The sequence below is a fragment of the Odocoileus virginianus genome, chromosome 6 (assembly GCF_023699985.2).
Source record: "Odocoileus virginianus isolate 20LAN1187 ecotype Illinois chromosome 6, Ovbor_1.2, whole genome shotgun sequence".
NCBI classification, from domain to species: Eukaryota; Metazoa; Chordata; class Mammalia; order Artiodactyla; family Cervidae; genus Odocoileus; species Odocoileus virginianus.
In genome coordinates, this window is record NC_069679.1 from 64,041,555 (window position 1) to 64,054,000 (window position 12,446).

The window sequence follows — 12,446 nt, forward strand, 5'->3', positions numbered from 1 at the left end:
ACCCTAAACTTAGCTAACATTAAATACCCCATTATGATAATTGATATCAACCCTACTGAAAATGTTAATACATGGCCTTTTTAAAATCTTGGTAAGAAAGTGACTTGCGGTGGGTGCCAAAGATGTGAAAGAGGAAGTCTGTCCTTTTTTATCTATGTGACCACAATGTTTCTAGTCCTCAGTTTCCTCACTGGCAAAAATGGGAACAAGGTACTGATCCTTTCCCCAGGGCCAGATGAGGTAAGTTACATGAAAAGCACCTTGCAATGGAAACTACTGTTCAAATGTCAACTATAAATGTTAGGAACATGACGGGGTGTCCTGGCTAGGCAAGAGCTGTCCCTGCTCCTTAGGGGTCCTCCGCGTACTCAGGAGACACTGGTCGCCTATCATATAAAGTTTGGGAAACTTATCAGTCACAGAGGCCCTTAAAATAGATGTCACGCCACATGGGGCTTGGAGCCCAGTGGGAAGAACCTAAGCCCTGATCTTAACTGGACTCAGATACATACAAGCATGGAGGTTCCCGAAGAAGTAGAATGCTGGATGGGACCACTGGTCTGGGGGGCGGGGGGAGAGGGGGGAATCATGCCTCCTGAAGAACATGCAAAAGCATTCTGGTGGAGAAGCCTAGTGTGAGCAGAGCAGCAAGAACATCTGAGGGTGCCCTGAAAGCGGGAGGCTGTGCCATCCCCTCCATCCACCTTCTCCACCTCAACTATGCAGAGAGCCCTAGTGCTTCAAAGAGAAGGCAGCTGTGGTATAAACGGCATCACTAGGGTCTGGGAGAACCTCCTCTAAAACAGCAGGTCCTAAAAAAAGAATGAAGCTTTCTCACTAACCAGACAGATCAAAATCTTAAGGAGGTCAGTGATGAGAGTGGAGGGTTAGCTGTCGAGACTGGCAGTAGCTTGGGATGCAAAATGCTTAGTGATGGGTAATAAAAATCATCAACTGTTTATAATGTTTCCTGTGTGTCAGGAATTTTTCACTCATTTACTTTTCAATACAATTCTATGAGAAAGGAAATAATCAATCCATTTTACAGGTGAGGAAACAATCAGCACAGAGAGTTAACTGATCCAGGATCACGCTGCTACTGAGATGCAGAGCTGGGGATTCAAACCTGGGCACTGGACTCCAGTCCCCCAGGGTCCTCCTCTCCACCTCCCAGAAAAAGACACCACCCACCAACTCAAGGAGCAGAGGGAACAGTCAGCAAGCACCCTGGGAAGTCTCAGAGGAATACCTGGAAAGAAGAACCAGGGAGAAAACCAGATTCCTGCTACTTAAGCAAATGTGACACAGCAAAATAAACATTTAAAACTGGTAAAAAATTAAAGCAATTATTACTGATAAAAGGTTAAAGCTATTTTTGTTAAAACCACGTATTTAATGTACTAATATGGAATAATCTCCAACACATACTAAGTAAAAAAAGAGCAAAATGTAAAATTGTGTAGAGAAGACTACTATTTATGAAAAAGTGGTAGAGTCGTTATTTTTAAAGGTGGGGTAAGAATTTATGCATAAATATATTCTTGTTTCTGTACACATGTCTGGAGAAGTTCAAAGAAACCCCTTTCCTTTCTGCCAGGGAAACTAGAGAGGAGGGACTTAAGGGTGGGGGGGAACTATCCTGTTTGAATTCGCTGAAGTATTTCAGATAAGCAGACAAAGAGAACAATGTAACAAAGCACCCACCCCCCCATGCACCTGGCCCTGGGCACAGAAAGTAAACAGTCACAAATAGGGTAGAAAACCACTGCATTTCTCCCTCATTCTATCCCCTGCCCACCCCCTACTCCTTGCCTCCAAAGGCAACCATCATCTTGATTTAGGGTTTATGACTCTACTGTACATTATCATATTTCTACTGCATATGCATATATCCCTTGAAAGTGAAAGTGAAGTCGTTCAGTCATGTCAGACTCTTTGGGACCGCGTGGACTATAGCCTATCAGGTTCCTCAGTCCGTGGGATTTTCCAGGCAAGAATACTGGAGTGGGTTGCCATTTCCTTCTCCAGGAGATCTTCCCAACCCAGGGATTGAACCTGGGGTCTCCTGCATTGTAGGCAGACGCTTTACCATCTAAGGCACCAGGGAAGTCCCATATATCCCTTAAGAAGGTTTTTATATGAATAATATTATACTTTAAGAATCCTAAAACTGCTTTTAACTCTATATTCACACATTACTTTAAAAAATTCTCCTAATTCAAACATAATAGTTTCCCCTGGTCCTCCCTCGAGTAACAAAACAAAACCCATATCCCTTTTTATCTCATTTTAAAAGCTTTTAAGCAGAAATAAAGTAAGAAATTAAAATAACAGAAACTACAGCGACCTGAGCCTATCCTCTAAGAACATAATCAAAAATCCAAGTTGTGGGTATTGTTCCAAAAGGCCATTTAATCAAAAGTCATTATTTATTGTATTTACCACATTTCCCTGATTCTAAAATACCACCAATTTATAAGGAGATTAAAAAACCAAATAAAAACTCTATATTGAATATTTCAATATGTGAAAAACAGGTCTTAGATTCAATAAAATAGTTAAGCTTGAAGTATCTTAAACCAGTCTTACAAATTGTCTCCAAAAAACCCCCCTTGGATCATAAACATTTTCAACAGTTTCTCTCTCTCTCTCTATATATATATATATATATATGGTGTATATAAATAGTGCATTAGTATAGTGAACTATTGAACCATGTAGAAATGAAAATAGCACACACTAAAAAGCCACATATATAAAAATCTGTGGTTAATGGTCTATGAATGTTAAATTCACTTATCAAACAAATACTTTGTGAAGAGAAATTTAATAAAGGAAAGTATTTGAAAGCATGCACCGTACAAGGCACAGGGACAGAAAAAAATTACAGTGATGTTGCAGTCAATAAGCTAATAGTGGAGACAAAACATAAAACAGAGTGACTATGACATGAAGCAAAAGTGATAAGTGCCATAAGAGCAACTGGACAACATGAGGGGGAGATAAATGACAGGAAACCCAATGAGAAATAAGCCATTAGAACTGGATTTAGATGAAAATGGAGAAGGTGAACATAGCATTCCAGGCAGGGAAAAAAAAAACAACCCAGAATGAGTAAAATCATCATCATTAGGCCTGAGAATCAAGACTGCTCTAGTAGCAGCAAATATAAAAGATTAACAAGGAAAAGGCATGGAGCCATAAAGACCAGCAAGTAGTCTTTTGTAACATCCAGATAATGGCAGTGGGAATGAAGAAAGGAATACAAGAAGATATATCAGATGGAGAACTGACAAGCACTGGCAGAGAACTGGATGTGGTCAGTCACAGGGAAGATCAAGTCAAAAGTGAGTTTCAGAATTCCAGCTTGGGCAACTGGAAGCATTCATTCATTCCTCGGGGTCCTATTCGCAGAGTGACTGCCATGTGCAAGGTGCTGATACACAGGTGGTACAGCAGAATGCCAGAGGCACAGAAACTGGCTTGGGAAGAGAGAAGCTTCACTGTGGATACAGGGAGTCTGAGGTGTCCACACTAGGACACCTAAGTAGAAATGGTCAGTTACCAGTGGAGGCAACAGGCAGCACTGGAGAGGAGGTCCTCGGAAATCACTGGGCTGAAGTCACCAGGAATGGATGGGATTGCCAAGTAAAATAAGAGTAGGAAAAAAGCTAAAAATGGATCCTTGAGAAACACGGATACAACTAGACAGACAAAGAGAAATAAGAAAATATATTGTTACTGAGGGAGGTAAAGAAAAGGTGGATCCTCTGAAGGGAATGGCAACCCACTCCAGTATTCTTGCCTAGAGAACCTCATGGACAGAAGAGCCTGGCAGGCTACAGTCCACAGGGTCGCAAAGAGTCAGACACAACGCAGCGACTAACACAACAGGAGAAAAGGCAAGAACCTTAAAAAAAAAAAAAAGAAAGAAAGAAAAGGCAAGAACCTTGATGGGAGGGGTGGCTGAGAGACATGGGGATGAGGCCTATTACAAACACCCCCCAAGTGTGCTGACCAAGAGGTTTCTCTCAACTGGGAAAGAGCAAAGTATCTGATTGCAGTGGGATGTTAGCATGTTAGAAAGCAGAGGCCACTGAGGATAGGTACAGATAGAACAGGATATTGAGGGAACTACAGATCAAAGACTTTCAGGCTGAAGAGGGGTAGAGTCTCTAGAAGCTGGAAAGAATAGAATCAAAAGTAAAAATGCAGCAGTGAGCCATGGAGAAAAAAAAGGATCACTTTTTTTTGATAGTGGGAAGCACATGATTGAGGTAAGGAGAGAGAATCTCAGAGTATTCTTAGATGGCACTGGTTTACAAACTATGAAGTCAGTCTATATGCAGAGGAAAGAGGTGAGTTTAGGCCTTGAAAGAAACCCATTGATCCTTGATGTTAATACAGAGTGTTGACGTTTATAGAGAACTTTCACACACAGTAATTTCTCTTTCTGCTTCAGATAAGATCATTTCCATTTACCTATCTTCAAGTTCACCATCATTCCTGTTAACCCATTTTTCAATCTCAGATATAGTTTCAGGACTAAAATTTTCATCTCACTTTCTCTAAGTTTCTATTTCTCTGCTGAGATTTCCAGTTTATTCACATATTATGACCTTATTTTCCTTTACACCCTTCAGCAGTTACAGTAGTTGCTTTAAATCTTCTCAGCTAAATCCAACCTCTGGGTCATCTTGGAGTCAATCTCAATTAGGATGATAGTTTCCTGTTTCTTCATGTGTCTCATCATTTTGGATAATATCTTAGACACTGCCATTACTAAAGATTCTAGGTACTATAATATTCTTCCAAACAGCACCGATGTTTTTTTGTTTTGTTTTTGCAAATTAACTAGGCTGAACTTAAACTCCCAAGTTCTGCCTCCACTATGGTTTGGGGTTTTTTTTTTTGTTAGGTGTGCTGTTTGGAGGCTGCTCAACACACATATACATTTCAGGGTTGACAAGAGATTTAAGCTGAGTTTATATACAGTATTTGGGGGTCCCTACAACAACCTTTCTGGATTTTCCTCCCTACTTGCTACCTATGTGGTCACTCTGAACTTTGTCCTCTTTTCTTCAAGCAAGTAAGACTACAGATTACTGTCACAGTTTTAGGCATGCCCTCAGAGTCCCCAACTCAGGCCTTTCTCAGGCTAAAAGCCATAAAAATGGAAAACTATTCACGACTGTTCTGTTCTTCCAAGTGTAGACCTCATTCTAGTTTCTGCTTGCTTTTTATCACTCTCTAATGCCATATGGTCGTTTTCAAACTTCTTTTCAAGTTTACAATTTTCACTTGCATAATTTTCCTGATAGAACTACTCAGTCATTACCCTTTATCAGTTGTTCTAAAGTTTTGTTCTCCAGATTTATTTACACTCTTAAGAAAAGTACTAAGGGCTGTTGTGTGGGTTATGTTCATCACCATTTATCATATTCAGAATTAGAGTGAGAAATTTAAAAAATTTTAATGTTTGAAATAACAAAAAGCCCATTACATATTAGTATAAATAACACATATATTCAAAAACATAACTTCTTAAAGTGAGATGGGTGGCATCGGTTTTTAAAAATATTTATTTTTGGCTGCACTGGGTCTTCACTACTTTTTGTGTATGTGTGTGGGCTTTCCCTAGTTGCAGCAAGCTGGGGCTACTCTTCGTTGCGGTGCAGGGGCTTCTCACAGCGGTAGCTCTTCTTGTTGCGGAACACAGACTCTAGGCACTTGGGCTTCAGTATTTGTAGCATGTGAGCTCAGAAGTTCTGGCTCGTGGGCTCTGGGGCATGTGGGCTTCAGTAGTTGCGGCTTAAGGGCTCTAGAGCATGCGTTTAGTAGCTGTGGCATGTGGGCTTAGATGCTCCGCAGCACGTGGGATCTTCCAACACCAAGGATTGAACCTGTGTCCCTTGTACCGGGTAGGTGCATTCTTATCCACTTTGAAGAGTGGCACTTATATTTTGCAATTTTCTTTAATACCTGGCTTTAAAAACTATAGCTAGGTTCCTTTCTCTGCCTTTTCAATCTATTGCCACATGTTGTTTTGGTTCAAATGTATTAAGAGAAACTGCCTTTGCAAAAGGGAGATACTTGTAAACCCACTGAAAGAAATTTAGGAAACTTCAAGGTGTCCATGGACCACACTTTGAGAACCTCTCTCCGACACTATCTTTTTTTGATCCTATGAGGTACTAAAGCAGATCCTGTATTATTTCCATTTTCAGGTTAAGAAACCATAAGCTCAGAGAAGGCAGGAAAGGTACCCAAAATCAGATAACTATCTGTTAAATGGTACTGGCAGAACTTCAAGTCTGATCTTAAACTCAGTACCCTTTCTTCAAAAATCCCCATCTAGAACTATCAACATATATACTGATGGCAGATTTTGCAAATATATTGAACCAAATAAGGGGATAAATGTTTCAAGTTTATAAAATGAAATAAACTCAAATCTGTTAAATAAAAAGTCATATATATAAGTTCATTCAAACTTTTTTGCATTATAGACATGTTTTAAGGCAGCACAACCAGACTTTACCTCATGTTAATAGAACTAAAACATCACATAGTTAATTCAGAACGTTTTCTAATACAACTTACTTTACAAATTATTAGAGGGGCTTTTAATATAGCCTTTGCTCATCATTTTTTGTCTACTCATTTTATTTTCTTTAGTATGTGGAACAGTCAAAGTTTCCTATGTGTACAGAAACATCTTAGAAGTTACATGTGAGAAATTTTGGTGGAGATTTAAAATGTGAGAGAGGTTGCAATAAAATAACTTAGCATTGTATTTACAAACACTACAGCCAAATGTAATGGTGCTACATCTTAAAACGGTTTGTTATCAAAGTGATATTTATAATAATAGCACTGATATTTAAGAGACTACAAAAAAATTGTTTACTTACTAGACTGTAATAACTCTGGATTAGCTCAATCTAAGTAAGCTAGAACAGTTTCAAAGTTACCTTGATATCCAACATCTTTGAGTTTATTAAAAAAAATATTTTATAATAGACAGTCTGGACTCTCAGATCTGGACTCTCAGATCTATGACAGTCAGAATAATGTCCTACAATATGCAACTTTTCGTTCAGGCAGGCAATAAGACTTCAATAAAAGAATAAACAAAAGAAGTAAGACATCCGTTTCTCTGGAAAACACTTATTTTCTTTGTGGTTTCTACCACTGTTACTTTATTACTAATTATTAAGACATGGAGACAGGAAAGTTGGCCTAGGAACGTGTATAGCTTTTTTTGAGATACTTACTCATGGCCATAAATACAAAGGTAAAAGCAGAAATATCCAAAGTGCTACTTACTAAGAATTTATGTAATGATTTTAACTTTTTAATTTACCTTCACATGATTGTGGCAGTGTAATGTTTTATAACCAAGAGAAAGAATGTTTGCAGAAATCATCTTCGACCAGAATAGTGGCTCTAACTGCATTGTAAAACCTTCCATGCAGAGCTGTACTGATGTCTGAGTCCTACTCCAGATTAACCCAAACAGAACTGCTGAGGGTGAGGCACAGAGCCTTTTTTTTAACATCCTCAGGTGATTCCTGGAGACATTAACAGCAACCCACTCCAGTATCTCTTGCCTGGAGAATTTCATGGACCGGGGAGCCTGGCAGGCTACAGTCTGTGGGGTAACAAAGAGCTGGACAGGACTGAGCGAATAACATACAGGTGATTCTAATATAATGCCTCAATTAAGAACCACTGCATTAGAAGAACAAGGGACCCAGGAAATCCAAGAGACTATTTCACACACTAAAATTACAGAGAAAAGCTATTTCACAAGAAGGGCTTACAATGTGGGAATTATATGAATTACATTAAATGAACCAAAATCAACCACTGTAATTCTAATTTTAACTTTAAACTAAAAACTTGCCAGATCAAGAAACAGAAATATTCCCAAAGTAGTATGGGTCTTGGGGGCAGATGAAGAACACACCATTTTCAAACTTCTTTTTTTAAAGTACTTAGGAAAAAGAGGTATATTTACTCAGACACTATTATATCTATTTTTATAATATCTGAAAATGACATGGAAATTAAAAATCTGAAAAGTATTGTGTGAGGTAAAACCTGCAGTAATTCTAGGCATTTGCTACTGAAAATCTCTGAGAATGTAAGAGAAGAGGGTAAGGAGCAGACGTGGTAGATGATACAGGAAGAGCAGTTAACTCTAGAAACCTTTAACGGAACAGGGGAAACGTTAGTTTGGGGCCTGCTGCCTGTTGGTAGACACAGCCAGCCTACTACATCTCTACCCCCATCTACCCAACACGTGGGATGCCTGATAAAGCCGCAATGCCAGGCAAACATGAAAGCTAACACCGGTGAGTGCAAATTGCTGCTGGATCTTAAAAATATCAGAACCCTGTAAAGAAAAGGAAAAGTTTCCTCTTAGTCCACTAAAAAAATTAAGTCTGCATTTCTGAAAGAAAAAGCAAACCACTGACAGGGCAGGAGAAAACTGGAAAACAACAATGCTGGTACAGACCTGGAATACAGTACAAACAAGAATGATTATAACTTCTGAATATAGATGAACCAAGGCTTCCTTTGCCATGGAATGTTCCACAAACACATTATCCACATGCGTTAATGAAACCCTTTGCTTAAAGTGCCTAGGATTTCTCAGGAGGAATTAAAGAGCCATTGTATGATTGATTTGTAACCAGGGAAATAATGAATTAGAAAAATACTCAAAAATAACTAACTTAACACTATAAACACTTTTTCTCCAGGTAAGATTTTTTTAAAAAAGAAAAAAAAAATTCCTGCTAGAAAAAGCAGATGTGTTAATAAATTCAACCAATAATCCTGAAACTACTGTTTGCTTCAAACACTTTCTTTGCTCTTCCTCCACTCTCCCTAAGCAAGTTCAAGCAGCAATATCTTTTCTAGAGGAAATATTGTTACAGTTATTAATAGCTATTATTATAGAGTAAATAGTATGTGTAAGGCCTTGTGCTAAATGCTCTATGTACACTCTTTTAATCCTCACCATGACTATATGTATTCTTTTTTTTAATATGTATTATTTCTATTTCCACTTTACAGATAAGAAAAAGCCTAGGCTTAGGACATACAACAGCAAATAGTACAAAGTGGGGATCAAAAGCTGTATTTGACTCCACAGCCTGTGCTGGGAACAGTATTTTTCTTAGCATTTTTCTCTCAAGAGACTGAAGTTCACATGCAATTTGGAATAAATAAGCAGAAAGGGGGCACAGGAAGTGGTGTAGAAGTACTTTATAATTTATCAAGATAAGAGCACCTGCACTGCTTTTTAAGACAAGGAAAAAACCTGCAATAATATAAACCCCCCCCAACTCTTTTCTGGCCTTTATTACTAAAATGTACAGGTTTTTCTTTAACAAGATGGTCAAGCACCATCTGCGGACCATAGTAAATAAATCACTTTGGTTCAGCGCTGGGGAGGGCATTATGCAACACTTCCCAGCACAGCCCTGACCAGGATAATTTATGGCCAAGGCACTTGGGCCCCTCCTCCCCAGCTAGACAGCCTGGCTCCTCCGCACTCCCCTCAGGAGATAGGGTGGAAGCACGCAGCTCTACTTTCTAAGGCATAGAGGGCAGCTGAAAGTCCTGCTCAGCCTCTCTGGGCAACCACAGGCGCCAATAAATCAGCCACAGGCGATTCACTCATCCCCTTCCTGGCTTGAAGTGGTAGCAAGATCTAATGCAAAAAAGCACTGACCAAACTTGGGAGATAAAGTGATTTAGCCTTGAATTCTACTGCAAATGACAGCATCATCGAAGCCAGGTAAATCTTTTTGAGCTTGTTTCCTTGCTTGTAAGATGGGAGACAATACTACCTCCATTTTGGTAAGTATTCATAATTCATCTATGAAAGAGCAGCGAGCCACTGCAGGTTGCTTTGGGCTGTTTACTCAATAAACAAGGACCAAATCCATCTCTACTACTTCCAAATAAGATATTCAGAGCTGCGCTGGGAGAAAAGGTGTAGCAAGTTATATGAGGACCCCTCCTGTCTTCTTGCTGATTATCCCTGTGATGTTCTATTGTTTCCTGAAAACCTCCCAACCATCAGGACTCATCTATTCTGCTTCCTATTCCATCAGTGTTTTGTTCTCTATTAGAGAGCTGATGTCTGATAACGGATTAATACTTTACTCTTATTAATTAAACCATATTCAGATTGCCAAAGTGATCTCTGGTGCCTTTACCCAAGGAAGCAACTAACGCTGCACATCTTGGTTATTCTTGCAGAAAATAGAGCTGAATGTTTTTGCGCGGGGGAGGGGGACAAGCTTTGAGCTCAACGTACATTAATACGCAGTCTATTCCACCTAGAAATAGTGCCAACCACATTCCTTAAGATGCCAGAGTCATCACACTAGCCAAGTCTGATTTCTCAATAACCGGAATCAAGTATAATCACCTCTAGCAGATAAGTCTCTACAGTGAGTGGGTTAAACTGGCATCGCACTCCTGGTGTGGCGAGGACTGTGAAGACCAAGACATCTAGAGCCCTGGAGTCTAGTTACTGAAGAGGTATGGGACTTCGATCAAGCTAATCTTTTGGCCTGGTGTCCTCACCTGTAAAAGGAGAGGGATGAACTGCATTTTCTATTAGGCCCCTTTCGGCTTTAAGACTTGTGATTCTAAGGTGTACTTTACATACTTCACAAAATCCTGTGAGAATAGCAGCTTTGCCAAAGAGGAGTCTCAAGAGAATGCATGCCACTGGGGGGAAGCGGGGCTTTAATTTATGAAACACGTCAGCTGCTGTCAATTTCCAGGTACGGCGCTAGGCGCTGCCTAAGCAATTTGACATCTTGATTTCTCCAAATAAAGAGTGCTAAAGAAGGCAGCGATAGATGGAGCAGGCTTTAAAAAGAAAAACTGACTTAGAATGAGATTAACATAATCTGAAAAAAGAATTATGGAGATGAGGGGGAATTCCGGCCCTAGACACGGGGTAATCACAAACGGGGCTATGGAGGGGAGACGGACAGTGCCTGCAGCATCCCGCAAGTGGCACCTGGAGACCCGCCCACTGGCGAGAGGGGTCGGGGGTGCAGCAGCCTGAGGAATGCCTCAGGCCCGTGGGGGCTACCCACGCCGGGTCGCCCCGGGACCCACAGCCGGAAGGTCTCCGTCCCTTTGAAGCGCCCCGGAGCCCAGTCCCGGCCTGCGTCGGGCCGGGCGGCCGCCTGGTGTGGGCAGAGAAAGGCCGCTCAGGATATCCTCCGCCCAGCTCTCACTGACGGTTGCCATTTTCCTCCAGTGCCCTGATTGACATCTCAAACGGACCAGAAACACCCATCTCCCCAGCTACTTGCATCTGTCCCGCGACCGGCGCAGCTGCAGGCCGCCGCCCCAGGCGGCTCGCGGCGGGAGGGACTGAGCCCGGGGCAGCCCATAGGGGCCGGGCCGCGTCGCTTACCCAGAGGCCGCCGCGGCAGGCAGGCGGCCGACTTCTCCGTGCGGGAGGGGTGCCTCCCGCGCCGCGTACGTCACGCGGCGGCGCCGGCTCACGCACCCCGCGGCCCGCTCTCGCGCGGCTGCCCGCGCCAGCCGCCCCGCGAAGGGCCCCACGTGACCGCGCGCCTCGTAGCTGAGGAACCAGAGGCACGGGGGCCAAAGTGTGCGTGCGTGCGTGCATACGTGCGCGCCGGCCCGCCAACTCAACTGGCCTGGCGGGGGTCGGTCCGCGTTCCGGGTACCTTCGCCACGGTTGCTAGTCGTGACTCTGTAGGCGGAAGCGTGGAGACCAGCCTGAGCGTCACAGGCTCCCCCCCACACACAGCCGCGTGACCCGGGGACTTTCCCCAGGGTGTGCAAAAAACACAGGCACCACCTCAATTCAGAGATGGGGGCGGGAAAGGGTGCACCCGTGTCTTCGCGGGAAGAGTGAGGGCGCGGGGCCAGGGAAGCTTAAGTCCTGGGAGCCTAGGAGGCCGGAGGCGGGCTGGGCGGGGTGGGGCATGGCGGGGGAAGTGACTCAAGGCCAGAGGCGGACAGGCCCACGGAAGGCAAGCGTGGGGGAGGTGCGGGGAATAGGCGACCCTGAACCGACTGGTAGCGCACGGGACTGGACGAGGGTTCCGGCACCCCCCGAACGCTAGGAACGTGCTGTGAGGGAGGGTCCCAGCTGCTGGGTCCTCTGGGGCCGGGCCCTGACATCTGGACGGAGTGGGAAAACAGCAGCCTGCCCTTGGGGAGCCGGGAGGAGCCCAGTCCCATCCAGCTGTGCAAACAGGAGGAGGAGGAGGTCCCAAGCCTACCCTTGGGAAAGGGGCTAGAGGGGTGGTCAGGCCGCCGCCGCACCAGCCCCCGCGGTGCGGGTTGCGCCAGCCTCCTCGGAGCCCGACGCAGAAACTTGTTGCAACAAACAGGCGACCGCGGGTGCCCCTAGCAGCCAGCGGCGG

The 12,446-nt window shown here is 43.1% G+C and overlaps 1 protein-coding gene across 8 annotated transcripts in view; it reads right to left on the reverse strand.

Moving 5' to 3' along the window:
• Positions 1–11,971, reverse strand: part of ZBTB25 (zinc finger and BTB domain containing 25) — a 33,778-nt gene extending 21,807 nt beyond the window's left edge. For 2 of the 8 annotated variants that reach the window (XM_020879220.2, XM_020879221.2), the window contains exon 1: positions 11,462–11,965. The gene's annotated coding sequence lies outside the window, so the exon portion shown is untranslated. The other 6 variants (XM_070469477.1, XM_070469473.1, XM_070469475.1 and 3 more) reach the window with 6 other exon arrangements.
• Between the last annotated feature and the right edge of the window lie 475 nt (positions 11,972–12,446).